Source organism: Dipodomys ordii, unplaced genomic scaffold (genome assembly GCF_000151885.1).
Source record: "Dipodomys ordii isolate 6190 unplaced genomic scaffold, Dord_2.0 Scaffold4, whole genome shotgun sequence".
Classification (NCBI taxonomy): domain Eukaryota; kingdom Metazoa; phylum Chordata; class Mammalia; order Rodentia; family Heteromyidae; genus Dipodomys; species Dipodomys ordii.
In genome coordinates, this window is record NW_012267220.1 from 9,735,070 (window position 1) to 9,751,740 (window position 16,671).

The following is a 16,671-nucleotide window of genomic DNA, read 5'->3' on the forward strand; positions in this document are numbered from 1 at the left end:
ATGTAATTATTCATTAGAAATGTGAGCAAGATACACTTTAATACAGTTATACACATTGATTCATCGCTGTTATCATTCCAAAGGGAAGACAGACAGTTCTCTTTAGTCTTTTTATCATTTATATCTCTACCAAGTACAATTAACATTGTTCTCATTGCTTCTACCCTAACTAGTTTTTACACATTTTTCTTTGAATATAGCTAGATAGAATCCTACAGTATATAATTTATAGTGATCAGGCACTTTTCCTTAACCTACATGTGAAAAATTGATCCTTATGTGAAGGGATTTGTTTCATTGTTCTCTGGTTTTCCACTTTACCAACTACCACAATTTATCTAATCCTTGGTCTAAGGTCTTTCAGTCAATGTCATATATTGAGTTTATTACTCAAAGTAAATATACATTTTTCTTTGTAGATATGGCCAAATCATTTTCCAAACTACTTGTACCAACTTACACCTGAGAATGTATATGCATACCCTTGCTCCATATCTTTTTCAGCTAGTAATCCAGTTGTTTAAAAATTTTCAGTCATCCTAATTGATATGTGATAATATCTCATTGCGGCTCAATGAAAGGCCTTTGGTTGACTGATGATAATGAGCACTCATCTGGATGTGGAATTTGCTCTTGTAGAAGTGACAAGTAGAAGCTTTTTATTCCTTTCTGTTGGCTGACTTATTTGTTACTGATTCATAAGAGCTCCTTGAGTATTCTGGGTATGAATCTTTATTAAATATTCTTATGTGTATTGCAAGTATCTCCTGTTGTATAATTTGTGTTTTACTCATTCATAAATGACTTTTGGAGAAACGCTTTTGTCTGAAAATTCTCTCCACGGTTAATAATTTTTGTATATTCTTTTAAACTTGCTTACCTACCCAAATCATGAAAGTATTACCCTGTATTTCTGTCTAGACTCCTTTAAATTTTACTTTCATATTTGAGCTACTTTGAACTTAAACTTGATTTTTGAGCATATTGTGAAGTAGGAGTCAATATTCTATTCTTTTCTCATATATAACTGATCCTGAAGTTATAAGCTGAAATTTCTTTTTAGCTATTGCACCAAACTGGTCTTTTGTGCTATGAATTATGTTTAGTTTTTCTGAACCTTTGATTTTGCTTAACTTTTCTGTATATAATTATGCTATGACCACACTACAAGAAAGCTTTATAATTAAACTGGAAATTAAGATTATTATGTGGTTGATACATGGGAGGTCTCAAATTTTCATATTAGTGATGTACAAAACTGTTTGCAATTCCATTTCCTTTCTCTTTTATTACTCAGTGTAGATCTGCTTATTCCAAAACTTTGAAGGGCTTCATAGCACTCATAGCAATGGTAACGTATGAAAAGCCACGTCCTTTGTATATATTGGGTGCTCAAGGATGATTATACATCCATCCATAATAGTAGTAGAGGTAATAACAGTAAACAAGGGAAATGATTATATTAATAGATACTCATTCAATAGTATAGCATGGTCAGTTCTCAAAACATATTAGCTGTTAATCATAATCTGTTTTTCTTGTATAATCTCCATTTTCCCAATCCTATATACCTGTTACTAAAATAACACTTTTGCATACCCAAAGATGTCTAACACGATGCCATAGTCAATTTTGAGTTTTCTAAGAAAAACTTGTTTTAGAAGAGCACACATGTATAGTATAATAAAATCTTTCGTGTATGTTTTGGGCATATATATATATACATGTGTATATATAAAATTGTATTTGAATCTTAGCTTCTCCACTTATCACGCATGACCTTGGACACTACACCAGAAATAAGAAGAATGCTATAAAAATTAAATAAACCACCATTAATCTAAATAACCCAGTGCTTACTCAAGGTAAATTCCTTTTGTATGTTTTCTAGGATAATTTATATTTCATTTTTGTTAAATTTGAGTTGAATTTATTAAGCTAATATATGTATATGTTGTTCCCCTTTGCAAAGAAATATTTGTGTTTGACTTTTTTGTTTATATTGCTTTGAATAGAACAGCTAGGATATCTATTTCTACCTGCTGCAAAGATTCATAGAGATGGCAAGTAATAATATGTGCAATATGTTAAACACAAGGTAAATCAAGGAGAAGTCAGTCAGAGCCTTATTAATTTTTTTGGGACTTGAGGGTCTTTTTTTTGTGGGAGAAGAATGCTTGGGTATTTAGGGCCCAAGAAGCCTAGAAGGATGAAGGAGTGAAAGAGAGTAGGAAGAGGAAAAAATAGTATGGGGGGTAGGACATGTACTAGAAAAGCACACCCTGACTTCTCAAAAGAACTAAGGGACAACATGAAAAGTGTCAGAAAATGGAATCCAAACTCCTGATATTTCAGTGATTTCTACATTGGCAATTGCATGCCTACTCTTATGCAAGGTGTTGGGACAATACAATAATTCAAGAGCTTCCATCGTTCCTTCATCTATCTCAGTGTGGCCAAGTAATGGTTGGATCCAAAAGTTATAATCCATAGGACTTAATGCAAAGAGTATGTCTTCTTCTTAAAACAGTAGCAGTATTTTTGTCATGAACATATGCAATGCACTTCAGCCACAAAGAAAGCATCCATGTCGGGAGTTTTTAAGGGTTTATTGACAATAATAAAGTTTCTTCAAGGTTAAAGAGAAGCCAAAAGAATTAAAGTAAATGATAATGGTGAAGCCCATCCTTGGTTTTCTCCCTTAGCACTGCTGTAAATTCTCTTGCTTTAATAACCATATGGGAAATTAAAGATGACACCTATTGTTTTCTGTTTCTGTTTTCCCTTCTGATGTTATTTAATTCCTCAAAGGTTTTTCATAATATTCCACTAACAATGAATATAGCCAACATACATTCTGAAAATCCTACTGGTTTATAAGTATAGATAATGATGGTAATTTTACTCTAAGCTTATGTTGCTCCATTAATAAAACATAGATAAGGAAACATACTTTACAAAACTGCTGTTAAAGTTTACAATGAAATTTGTAAAGCACACAGTAAGAAGGAGGTACACAAGGCAGTCACTTACTTTAATAAAATATTCAAAATAAATAGGAATAAAAATTATGATTGTTTTATAACTTTTGTTAAATGACTATTATGTGCCAAAGAATGTTCTAGGCATGTTACTTGGAAACTTACTCATTTACAGAGTTTATAAGATAGAAACCATTTATGTTTATTTTGGGAGCTATGAATACTGCTCTTGAGCTACTTGAATTTGTTCTTTCCAAGGGATTTGCAAGTTTTAGAGCATACCTGTTTCGTAGATTGCAATTAATTCCAGATGCATTTCTTACTGCTTATGTGCTTCTGTGTCTAAAAGGGATTCCAGATTAGTTACAAAAGTGGTAGGGAAAGGAATTTGTTGCTATGAAACAATGTTGAGTAAAACAAAGTTGAATTATTTAACCAGAAGTCCTGTGCCTAAAAGAACAAAAATTTCATTTTTCACTTTTACAAACTCTTGATCCTAATTTCTCTCCATAACTAAGAACTTACTTTAAGGTAACAAAAGTACAATTTCTGTATAAATTACCCAACTACTCATACATTTCTATGATGCTGATTTTGTAGTTATTTCATGCTGTTTCTGGGAGGGAAGAGTATGTGGTTGTTTGATGTGCACTCATGCGTGGCTGGAATGTGCTGAAGATATTTTTAGTAAATAAGCAAGCTGGAAAAATGACTAAAGATTATCTAATTCATCATTAATGATTTGGAAATTTGACTGAGGTCAGTATCACTCAGTCAACACTAGAAAAGGCACTTTCTGAAACCACAAAACACAGTCTTATCAACCCAAGTTCCCCCGTATCCCTAACTAATTACTAATAGCATCACTCTACCTATTGTTCAGTATCAAAAATCTGGAGGAAAATCATGGCATAGTACCTTGCTAAATTTTATGATATTTATGAATTATTATGATTTCCTCTATTGAAATGTTGAGTTGTCTAAGTTAACAATTATGAGGTTTACTACTATTTCCATCAGGTATATTAATAAAAATGAAATACTGAGTGGAGAAGAAAGACAGATCTACACTGAGTGAAGGTAAAAATTTTTAAATATATGATAAACAAATATTACTTCAAGTGTCCTTCCTGGCCCTCAAAAATTACAATTTTGACAAATGAGTACTGTGTTGAAGAATTGTTTCACTTTTAACAACGATGTGTCTATCTTCTTTCCCTGAGAAGTATGTGGGAGGATACGATCCCAATAAATAAGGGAAGAAGTTATCTGATTAATGAAACTGTCTTCATTACCTGATGCTTAGATTTCAATGTAAGAAAAAATACAATTCCAGGCCAAATTTTGGTCCATGTTTAAAATCTTATCTCCGAAGGACAGATCTAGATTTAAATATTTACATTTTACAATGGTCCGTATTAATGAGTGAAATTCTTGTTTTAGGCTTCACCTGAGGAAACTGTCCATGTAAGTGAAATACTTAACCCTCTTGTACAATGTTCTGCAATTACCTTCCTGACCCCAACATATGACTGGAGCACTAGACAGTTGTGGGTTCAATTCAGGGGGCAAAATTCATTATTAAATATTTTTCAATATATTCCAGGTACATTTCTGTATGGCAAATTTACAAAACTGGATTTTTTTTTTTTTTGGCCAGTCGTGGGACCTGAATTCTGGGCCTTGCTGCTGTCCCTCAGCTCTTCAGCTCAAGGCTAGCATTCTATCTCTTGAGCCACAGCACCCTTCCAGCTTTTTCTGCTGATGTGGTGCTGAGGAATCGAACCCCGGGCCTCATGCATACAAAGCGAGCACTCTACCACTGAGCCACCTTCCCAGCCCACAAAACTAGATTTTAAGATAAGTGAAATTCGTCTTTACTTATTCCCCTCCTTCCAAAAATTATATATTCCCAAGAGGTCAAGGAATTTAGTTGTCTTCAGAAAAAGAGACACATATATACAGAGAACACAAATGAGCTGCCCAATGGAAAACCAATTTAATCATACTTATGAATATAATTGAGGCTTATTTATTGGATATTTAGATAGCGAAAACTGTGCCAAGTACTGTAGAAGAAACAAACATTTTCTTAAGAAGAACATCTGTATAAGTAAAGATCTATATAAAATACAAGAAGATAGATAGATAGATAGATAGACAGACAGATAGATAGATAGATAGATAGATAGATAGATAGATAGATAGATAGATAGATAGATAGATAACCACAAAAGAAGAATAGGAATGTTCTTTAGGAATTCTGAGGAAGGGCAGTATTTCTAGTTGTAGTACTCAGGGAAGGCTCTTGAGGAAGCTCAATCTGGAGCTCTCACTTTGTCCAATGCAACATGGGAAAAGTGAGAAATTACAGGCAGCAAACAAAGCTTTTTCTCATATAAATCAAGGCCATTACTCTCAAATAATTTTCATCCTTCTGAAAATACATATCTTTTTTGTTTTTTTTTGCCACACGTATATACATAAAATGATTTAGACTTCTATGCATTTTAACGAGTTTCATGCTAGCAGTAATTCTTTGAAACAACAACAAACTGTAGGCATGCCCTGGAGTCTCCCTCCACACAAGGCCTCATTTCACCTTTGGGCTTCCAAGTTCGTCTTTGAAGTGTTGCCAGATGTTGAATGTCCCCTAATAGACTATGTGTTGAAGTCTTGGTCATCCTACCACTGTGGTGCCCCTGGAAGGTGGTAGAACCTTTAAGAGGTGGGGTTTAGTGAGCAGTAGTTAGGTCATTGGATACAAGTTCTTTTTTTCTTTTTTTAATTTTTTTTTATTGTGAAAATACTGTACAGAGGGGTTACAATTACATGGGCAAGATAATGAGTACATTTCTTATCAAGCATTGTTGCCTCCTCCTTTGGTTCCCCTTCCCATCCCTTCCCATCCTCCCCTCCCAATCCTCCCCGCCCCCCACCAAAGTTGTAAAGTTCATTTTCGACATAATGACTTGTACATTTCATTGTTGCAATGGGTCCACTTGTATCCCTATTTAAACGACATGTTTTTCCCTTTCCCTTCCACAAATTATACCGACATCAAATACAGTGAAAGCAGGGGTTATACTGTGGGGGAGGGACATTCAAAGCAACAAAGAAATTATCTTATAAATGCATTAGAAACAATCGCATGAAAGAAAAAAACATTTGAATACATATCTTAGGGTTCATTTCCCTAACATCACCTTATCTGACCTTTTCTGCTTGACTCAGACATATACTAGATATTGCAAATAAGGGAAACCATGGGACCTATGTTTCTTTGGACCTGGCTTACTTCACATAATATAATTTTTTCCAAGCCTTTCCATTTCCTAACAAATGGGGCAATGTCATTCTTTCTGATGGATACAAGTTCTTGAAGCGACTTTGGGGTCCCAGCTTTCCCTCACTCTTGATTGCTCCCCGGCTCGTGATGGAGTGGATTTGCTCTACTAAGTACTGGCCCCCTCCCCCCAGGTGCTCTGTCTTACCAGTCCTAAAAGCAGTGAAACCACAGGACCATGACCTGAACCTTCCAAAACTGTGATCCAATAATCCATGTTTTTTGTTTTTGTACATTAACTATCTTCGGTATTTTGAGACAGGGACTAACACACCATGTTCAGTGAGAATTCTGCAAACTCAATTCAGAGAGTACTCACTAAGCTAGGTATTGTACCACCCTGTATCTCTCATCAAATCTCATGCCTTCCAGCATTTCTTGATGATCTCTGATCACCCTGACCTGCCTATAATAAGAATAATAAAGGAGTTAACAAGAATTCCTAAATCTCAATGTCACTTCTTACTAATATTTATCATCTGACTCCATACTAGCCTGCTCCGTGGCCACAAACCGTGACCTGTTTTTGTCAAATTTTGTGGTGAGCCTGATATCTTTTCTCAATGAGATATTCTTGACACAGCACCTGTTACAACAATTCAGAATAAAGACTTCCTTACAATTTTGATGTATTCCATGACTATTTATGCCCATACTAATTTGATGCCATTTCCACTTCTTAGATCTCACATGCCTTCTTTCAGTTGGCAAACTTATCTCACATTCCATCAAAAAAAAAAAGACATTACACTGTAACTCAGTTAACATCAATCTCTCAATCTTTGTTCCTCATTTCGGAAGATGCGATTTCTTGTTTCTCTTCATCCTCTCTACAGGGGATTGATCGGCGCCTTTCTACACCGGCTGCAGAAACACTTGACTACTTTTGGTAACTACCTTTGTTTGGTATCCTTTCTCCCCCACCTCCTTTTTCCTCACAAATATAGTGTTTCTATTAGCATGATAACTTCTTGCTCCCACAAGTTTTAAAAATAAACACAATGTTACTGACAAAATAATACCAGCAAGCCCAAGGAAAAGTCTTTACATTTACATCTTCATTGAACTACGGCCATATTTCTGCTCCCCTTCGGAGCTTAATTTTTTTTTATCCTTTTAATTTCTTACAGAGTTTGAATTTCTAAATATAAATGATCATTATTCTCTACTTCTCTGTCTCTTTTGAGCATTCTAATCTGATTCTGTACTCCAATGGAACTGGTTCCAAGTGGGTCCCAGAGTTCTGCTACATGCCATCATGTAGCAGTGCTAATACTTTTATTATTCAATGAAAATAAATGCCCATCTCCCAGAAACTATTTTGCATTCTCCTTTAATGTCCATTGTGATCAGTATCCTTTGCTGTACATAGTCTCAATTTGGAGTTCTAATGGTCCAGAATTCGTTTTCTTGCTTTCTTATACCCCTATCTGCAGAGTCTCATTTATTTCTGATCCTCCCAAAATAATGTGTGTTTGAGGACTGAAATCTGTGCTTCCAGACAAAACTTCTCTGCAAAGCAATTAGATTTCTCACCATCTCATTCCTAAAATACATAAAAAGCAGAATTCACTAGTCATCTCCAATTCCATTTCTCCACAGTTTTCCTCATCTTTTTGAAACTTACTAAGCAATTTCTCATTCAAGAGTTTCAGAATTTGATGTAATAGTTCTCTGTCTCTTAAACATAATCTATTAGCAAGTCTTAATCCTTCTACTTCTAAAACATAGTAGTTTTCATGTCCATTGAGAGCTTCCTAGTCTAACTGCCATCATCTCCATTCTGATTCACTGTATTGCACTCATAATTGGTACCATGCTCACAACTGTTCTTCTGAATTGTTCTTCTGAGTTGATACTGACAATTGAATCTCCACACAAAATTCAGAACACCGATCAATACTCACTGAATGATGCCATTCACCTTTGTAGTCTGCGTCAATGTATTACCACTATACTTCAAATAAAATTCCCCTATACACACATTAAGTCCCTAAATTATTTGACTTCTGCTAACTCTCCAGTTCTATCCAGTTTTATCCCACATCACTCCACTCATAGAACTTGCATGTATCATAAACTCACCGTTTCTTTCAAACATAACCATAGCAAATTCAGTTTGCTTTGGTGGAAGTACATTCCTCTGGCACTGTTGATTGCTAGTGTCTGTCCTCTCTTCTTCAGACTTCACCTGACAAGTCAAATAATTTCTATAGCTTTCTATGACTACAACTAAATGTCTTAATTCATCCAATCTATTTCATCACCATATTTCATTCTTTCATGCCGTTTTCCACTGTAAACACTGGCTTATTGGTAACCTGACATACCTCATTTTCTCTCCGTGTACTTTCTTCCTCATGGTGTGCTACAAAGCATACGATTTTCCCAGAAGGAATAAACTAAAGATCAAGGTAGCTATAAGACTGACCATCTCCTTTTTCATGTCCCCTAATAACATTGTAGATAATACTTTCCTAAAATCTGAGAAAAATATCTAAAACTAATATAACACAAGTCTAATTAAAATTGTCCAAAACAACTTCTAGTAATTATATATTTACTTTAAGGTAGCTTGAATTTCATTTCAGAAGTTGTTAATTGTTTAATCAGAACCAAGACATAGGAAAATAAACAGTTTTCTTTTTTTGTGTGTGATGGTTCTGGAGCTTGAACTTGGGGTCTGGGCAGTGTCTCTGAGGAGTTTTTCTTTGTTGTTGTTTGTTTGTTGCTCAAGGCTATTACTAGCATACTACTAGTTGAGCTAGAGCTCCATTTCTGACTTTTGACTGGTTAATTGGAGATAAGATTCTCATGAACTTTCCTGCTTCTCACGTCTCCGCCTCTGGAACATCTAGAATTACACATATGAGCCACCATTGACCAGGTTTAATTTATTTTCTTCCTTCCTTCCTTCCCTCCTTCCTCTCTGTCTCTCCTTCCTCTCTCTCTCTCTCTCTTTCTATCAGTCATGGGGCTTGAACTCTGGGCCTGAGCACTGTCCCTCAGTTCTTCAGCTAATGGCTAGTGCTCTACCACTTGAGCCACAGCACCACTTAAAGCTTTCTGGTGGTTTATTAGAGATAAACAGTTTCACAGCCTTTCTTGCCCAGGCAGGCTTTAAACTGTGATCCTCAGATCTCAGCCTCCTGAGTAGCTAGGATTACAGGCTTGAGCCACCAGTGCCCGGCCAATTTTCTCTTTAAACTGAACATGGACATAATAGTAAGAGCTCTTGTGTTTTAATATTTTTCATAAAGTTAACATTTCAAATCTTCAATGAGGTTAAGTCAAAAGTAGGAGATAAAACATAGGAAATTTACCTTCTTTCAACCTGAATAATTTATAAATGCAACTGAAATTAAATCAAACAGCTCAGTATTGCATGAGCTTAAAATCACTATTAAACAGAATACAAGAAATGAAGAAAGGTAGGTGGAAAAACATGATCTCTGATTCAAAGATTTCAAGGGAAGATTTCTCAAACACTAAATTGCATTTTCCTTCTTCCTAATCCACCTTAGTGGAAGGTGAATTAAATGAAAAGATAATCTCAGAGATACATTGTGAATTTGGGCCACAAAGGAAAAAATATTATAAATTACTAATACATTGCCATATAATATATTATTATAACTTATTGTTATATTGCAAATGAATTATTATACCTTTGGCTTATTTTTAACATACATTCTATATAAGGTGATACAAAGTTCTATGGGAATACTACTTATTTAATATCTTCATTGATTTAATACATACTTTATTTAACTTACATTGATTTTCATTTAGCACTTTTATCTTTTATAATCTTTCCTTTCTTCCTTGTAAATTTTCAAAAGAGTGAGTTCTGGAATTTCACTCTTTATTCTTTTTCTCTCTTGGTTCTTTTATTGGAGTTCTTTTCTGTATCACTAACTGCAAACTTCTCTAAATACAGCTTTTAACTCCCCAAGTTCTGCTATAATATCTCCAAATCAAACTTTCAAGTATCAATGAAAAACTATCTTTAATTATGTAACTTCCAGTATTTTTAAACATCAATTTTCTTTTCTTCAGTAAACACATGTAAAATTAATAAAGAAAAATGACAGCCAGGCCCCAGTGGCTCACACCTGTAATCCTAGCTACTCGGGAGGCTGAGATCTGAGGATCGCAGTTCAAAGCCAGTTGGAGCTGGAAAGTCCATGAGACTCTAATCCCCAGAAAACCAGAAGAGGCACTGTGGCTCAAGTAGCTCAAGTAGTCTTGAGCTGAAAAGTGAGGGACAGTGCCCAGGCCCAGAGTTCAAGCTCCATGAACAAAAAAAAAAAAAAAAGAAAAGAAAAAAAGAAAAGAAAAATGAGAGTATTATTATTCAGAATAGTAAAAATTAGTTCTAATTTTCAGAAGTAAAATGATAGCATTCTATTATTTCTTTTAATCAGTCTTGTGTGTGTGTGTATATGTGTGTGTGTGTATGTGTGTGTGTATAAAAACAGGAAGGAAAAGAAAAATAAATTATGACTAAGATATATGTCACTAGTACATTTGTTTTCAGCACTGGATGGTTTGGACAGAGTTTCTTAGAAGATATCTGCACAGAAATTTAATTTTTACTTTTGCCTATTTGGGCTAATAGAAATTAATGAGTAAGGGATCGTAAAAAAAATTAACAAATTCATGGTTCTGAATAGAAACATATGAAATCAGATATTGGCAGGTTAAAAGAGAGATCCAGGAGAACCAATGACCTGAAACATGAAGGGACATTGGACCAAGCCACTTATCATTAGAGATTTCTAAATGTTGGCATGTTCTTGAAGCCACTAGGAAGCTCTATTAGTTCTCTTGAAAGTTCCCCAGTTGCCAATTTCCTGCCTGAACAAATCGTTGTCAGTGCGTCTAAGCCTTCTGTTAAACATTAAACATACACAAAAAACACATCCCTTGTGGTTTACAGATATAAAGTCAGGCCTATCTCTAGTTAATCTTATTAATTCCTTGGTCATATAACAAGCAAATACACCAAGTAGCATGAGAACCCCTTACTATCTGTATTCCCTACACTGTGTGTTCTGTGAGAATCTGCTAGTATCTGTCTGGTCACTGCATATCTATAGAAATGTCAGATCTAGTTCGAGAAATGATCATGTGCAAATAATGTGCACATAATGTGCCCCAAATAATGTGCCCCAAATAATGTGCAAATATTATGGCCTACCAAGAATCCATCCTCCTAATGTTGTAGCCTGCTCAGGTTTGTTCTGGGAAGTGCGTGAATGTAGGACTACTTTCAGTAGTGATGCCACCTTTTTTTTGGGGGGGTGGGTCCGGTCATGGGCCTGAACTCTGGGCCTGGGCACTGTCCCTTAGCTCATCAGCTCAAGGCTAGCACTCTACCACTTGAGCCACAGCACCACTTCCAGCTTTTTTTCTGCTTATGTGGTGCTGAGGAATTGAACCCAGGACCTCATGCATGCAAGGCAAGCGCTCTACCACTAAGCCACCTTCCCAGTCCCTGATGTCACATTTTGAGACAAAGGGCAATGTTGCAGTTGAGGGAAATAGCAAGGATACTGCAAGTTCTGCCATACATAGTGCCTTTAATACACACACACACACACACACACACACACACACACACACACACACACACACGCACACGATGCTGCACAAAAAATAGAAACCTAAAAGGAGATAGGACAACTCTATGTAGACAGTTACTGTGTTGCCATGGAAGACATAGTTCAATTACTGCGCAGAGCCAGTGTACTAAGGCAAAAAAACTGGTTTCATGTTAGAAATAGTTTCCTTTTCTTTTTTTCTTTTTCACACTAGGAACTGAGCCCAGAACTTCAAACATTAAGCCCAGAGCCTTGATCATGCTAGGCTAGTGCACTACTTGTAAGAAATAGTTTTGACATAAGGCTTTCCAATAACATAATATAAAGGAGTGAGATCAGCATCAAACAGAAGCCAAATAGGAGCTAGTAAGGAAGAAATCTGCTGAGAATGGTGTACAAAATATCAATACCAGAAAATTTTACCATAAGGCATTAACCATAATTATTTTCTTCATTTTTATGAATGGGATAAGCAGAGTATATCTTTGACTCACAGAAATACCTTGTTCTGATTCCATGAAAGCATTTGTTACCTTCCTTCTTTCTATTTTGATGGGTCCAAAAATACAGAATATTTTAAAATATATTTTTATTGTAAAGATATTGTACAGAGGGGTTACAGTTACATGAGCAAAGTAGTGAGTCCATTTCCTATCGAACACTGTTACCCCCTCCTTAGAATAAAGAATATTAACACACGGTAGGACAAGTATGTCTAATCTGTGGTGTTTCAAAGAGGAAAACACAGAGGTGGGCAATCTTTGGAACTGAGAGTCCTGAACCAATATAACACATGTCATAGAAAGGGTAGAGATGGAGAGAGAGACAAGACAGACAGACAGAGATACAGAGAGAGACACAGAGAGAGATACAGAGATAGAAGCAGGAAGCAGTTCCTGACTGCACCAGGAATAGTTAGGAACATTCCAGAACAACTGCAATGCAGTTAATAACTTACCTCTCTGCAACATGGCAGTAGAGAGAAAAAATTATGAGACATATTTGAAAACTTTTTCCAATTCCTTCTTATATTGACTTCTTTTCTCTTTTGGTGATTATGTTGTAGCCAATTTTTGAAAATTTCAAGTATATACTATAAAGTTAAAAGCTACATAGCCTTTGGTTGGTGGATAATGTTATGATTTCCAGTATGTTGAATGCAATAGTAAACATTTATAATACCACACAAACAATATTAACCACTACTGAAATTCTAAGCTATCAAAAGCAATTGAAGGCCATCACGTATCAGGTATTCATATAAGCCTAAAGTAAAGCAGATGCCAGATTTTGGTAAGCTCTTGTTTGCTGAATTTATTAACTGGATGTAGAAATTTACTTCCTGTGCGAGTGCTTTGATACGTCAGAGACATACATTTTAAGAACGTGCAGAGAGGGAGAGAAACAGCATCTGTGAGTTGTGGAGGCACTGTGAAGCAATGCACTCACTTTATTCACAGCTTTGACATCGTGCATAAGTTATCCGGGGAATGAGATGAGGTTTGAAAATTGAAGCATAGGGAAAGCGGATGTACTGTAGGGCTAACCTATCATATAAAGCGAGGGTCTAATCCAAAAATGTTTGCCTTTTGTAGGGCCATGTAGTGATCTGAATTAATGTATATAGAGATGATGAGGACAATGTTGTTTGGATTAAGATAAAGGCAGAAATAAATTAGACAAAACCATTGAAGCCTCAATTTTCTTGAAGAAATATCACAATCAACCTTTCTCCAAAGTTAAGGAATGTGACTGCAAGTTCTGAGTCAGGATGGAAGACAGCTTTCCTTAAGTGAATTATGTTCTTAATGATCAAGTTCTATTTCCTTAAGTAGCTTACTAAGAGGAAGAACAGAATAAGGGTAGGAGGGAGAAAGAAGCTTAGACTAAGCTATAATTAGTTGGATTAGATGAACATTCAGACTAGGCCAATAAAAATAGAAATATCGATATTGGTATAATATATATGTTAAATAGGTAGATATTAAACTAATTCAGTTGGGATTGATAAATCCATTTTGAATCTGTAAGAAGCAATTAAAAAACTTTTCTTTCTTTCTTTTTCCTTTTAGGTTGGTCCTGGGGCTTCAACTCAGGATCAGAGTGCTATCCCTCAGCTTTTTTGCTCAAGTTTAGTTTAGTGCTTTACCACTTGAGCCACAGCTCCACATTCAATTTTTTTAATGGTTAATTAGACATAAAGAGTCTCACAGACTTTTCTTCCTAGGCTGGCTTTAAATCTTGGTCCTAAGATCTCAGCCTCCTGAGTAGCTTAAATTATAGACACAAGTCACCGACACTTGGCTCATAGATAGGAAGGAGGGAAATGGAGAAAAAATGATTGCTTGGTTTGGCACTAATGCACATTTAAGTGTCCGAAACTGCACTCATTTAAAATTAAATCTGCCAGTAAAATAACTCTCCAGAACAGTCACAAATCTCGAGCAGACAGAAACACTCTGAGAGCACCCCTTATGTGAATCATAAATATTTCTAAAAACATTTACCAAATGTGATATGATATAAATCTCCAAATAAAGGCTTTCTTGAGATATAACATTCTTGCCTTTTGTAGGGCATTTGAAGATTTAAGAAGTGAATGAGTTTAAAATGTTTAAATCTATCTGAGCCCCTGGTGCTTCACGCTTATAATACTAGTTCCCTGGAAACTGAGATCAGGCCAATCTGGGCAAAGAAGTTTTTGAGATTCCATGTCACTGGAAGAATCTGAGTACTGCAGTTTGTACTAAGGGATTTTGATTTGATAGGCTACATTGATTGGCTTGCTTGTCCAGCTGGTGTTGTACCTCTTGAGCCATAATCTCTAGCTGCTAGGCTTTCGGCTTCTTTTTATGCAGCTAGAATCTTTCCAATTTTTTTCTTTCTGGGCTGATCTCAAATGACAGTTCTCTAGATCTCAGCCTCCTGTGAAGGTAGGACTATAGGAACGAGTCATAGTAACAGTCATAGCAGATTCAGATATTTTCACTGCTGAAATTAAAATTTCAGTTAAAATTTCAGTTTTGACAAATGAAAAGAAAAATATTGCATATGGGCATAAAAAGATTTCCAGATGCCTGAGGATTTAGGTTCAAATCCAAGCCAAGGAGAAAAAAAATCTGTGAGACTATTTGCAAAATAATCAGTCCAAAAAACTGAACTACAGACATGCTTAAGTGGTACAGCAACATTCATGAGCAAAAACGCTGAACAAGATTGCAAGACCTTGAGTTTAGGCCCCGGAACCAGCACAAAAATAAATATAAAAATAAATTTACAGGTAGTCATCATGATAACACCAGGGACCTATTTTAGCCTCACCTCTTAAACTAAGGTTTAGGAGATTGCTCAAAAAATAAATGAGGGCCACAGCCATTGTTATGTTCCAACACAACAGTAATTACAATAACACAGACTTACCATACACTCAAGATATATTCGTTTGGTTCACATCCTCAGTGGCTCCCCTCTATATACTAGCTAGCCAGGAGGCTGAGATCTGAGGATCTTGGTTTGAAGCTAGCATGAAGCCCTGAGTTCAAAATCCAGTACAGTAAAAAAAAAAAAAAGCATATATGTTTAGGAAATTACTTCATGGAATAAATAGGGAATCTACTTAGGAGCAAAGGGAGAGAAGAGAAAAAAAGAAAAAGAAAACCAGAAATTTACAATGCTGGTGCCCTCTTTCAATTAAGTGGAAAGATATTGGGACATAAAAGTATAAAATGCATTTATTAAAATCCATATAAATCAATATAATGAAGTCCAAGTTAGTTTAACTCAAAAAATTAGGAATCAACAGCAATGAACTCTGAGAGGAATAATATAATCAGAACAGAATAAAGTGAAATGAAAACAAAAATAGCAATAAAAAAGTGTTTCTTGCATATGCCAAGTATACAGTCATCTAACCAGTATAAATGAGTTAAAAATCACAAAGAAAGAATTTTAATATGGAAATAGAGGTAACTATAAATGCACAACAAAAATCATAAAACTGAGTATAATTTAAAATTAAATCTAAAAACCGATAAAACTGGTGAATAAATTAGAAGGTATTTCAACCAAATAGTTGATAAAGGATGAGCATACAGAATGATTCAAAAAGCCCTAAACACACACACACACACACACACACACAAATTTAACTTCTTATAGAAATAGGATATCCAATGAAGTATTAATGTCAATAGCAAAATCTTCAAATCAAACTAGATATAAATCTACCTGAGAAAAATTAATAATTGCTCTTACCATAGATTTCTACTTATGTACTAAATTCACATACATCAACATAATCAGTTCCTAAAATAAGACTACCCACCACTGGTACACTGAGGCAGGAGGATTTGGAGTGTGTCCAGGCCAGCCTGGACAACACAGTAAAACCTTGTCTCAAAAAGCAAAACCTAGTGAGGCGCTGGTGGCTCCCGCCTGTAATCCTAGCTTCTTAGGAGGCTGAGACCTGAGGATTGTGGTTCAAAGCCAGCCTGGGCAGGAAAGTCCGAGAGACCCTTCTCTCCAATAAACCGGAAATGATACTGTGGCTCAAGCAGTGGAGTGCTCTCCTTGAGCTGAAGAGCTCAGGGACAGTGCCCAGGCCCAGAGTTCAAGCCTCGAGATTGACAAAAAAAAACCAAAAAAAACAAAAAAAAACCTAGCCAGATACGATAGCACATACCTTTCATTTCAGCTATCATGAGGAAGAGACCAAGAGAATCACAGTTCAAGGCTAGCC

At 35.6% G+C, this 16,671-nt stretch overlaps 1 protein-coding gene across 1 annotated transcript in view; it reads right to left on the minus strand.

The window, feature by feature from the left end:
- The window catches only part of Vegfc (vascular endothelial growth factor C), a 95,092-nt gene that overhangs the window by 35,835 nt on the left and 42,586 nt on the right, over positions 1 to 16,671 (minus strand). The gene's annotated exons all lie outside the window — the stretch shown is intronic.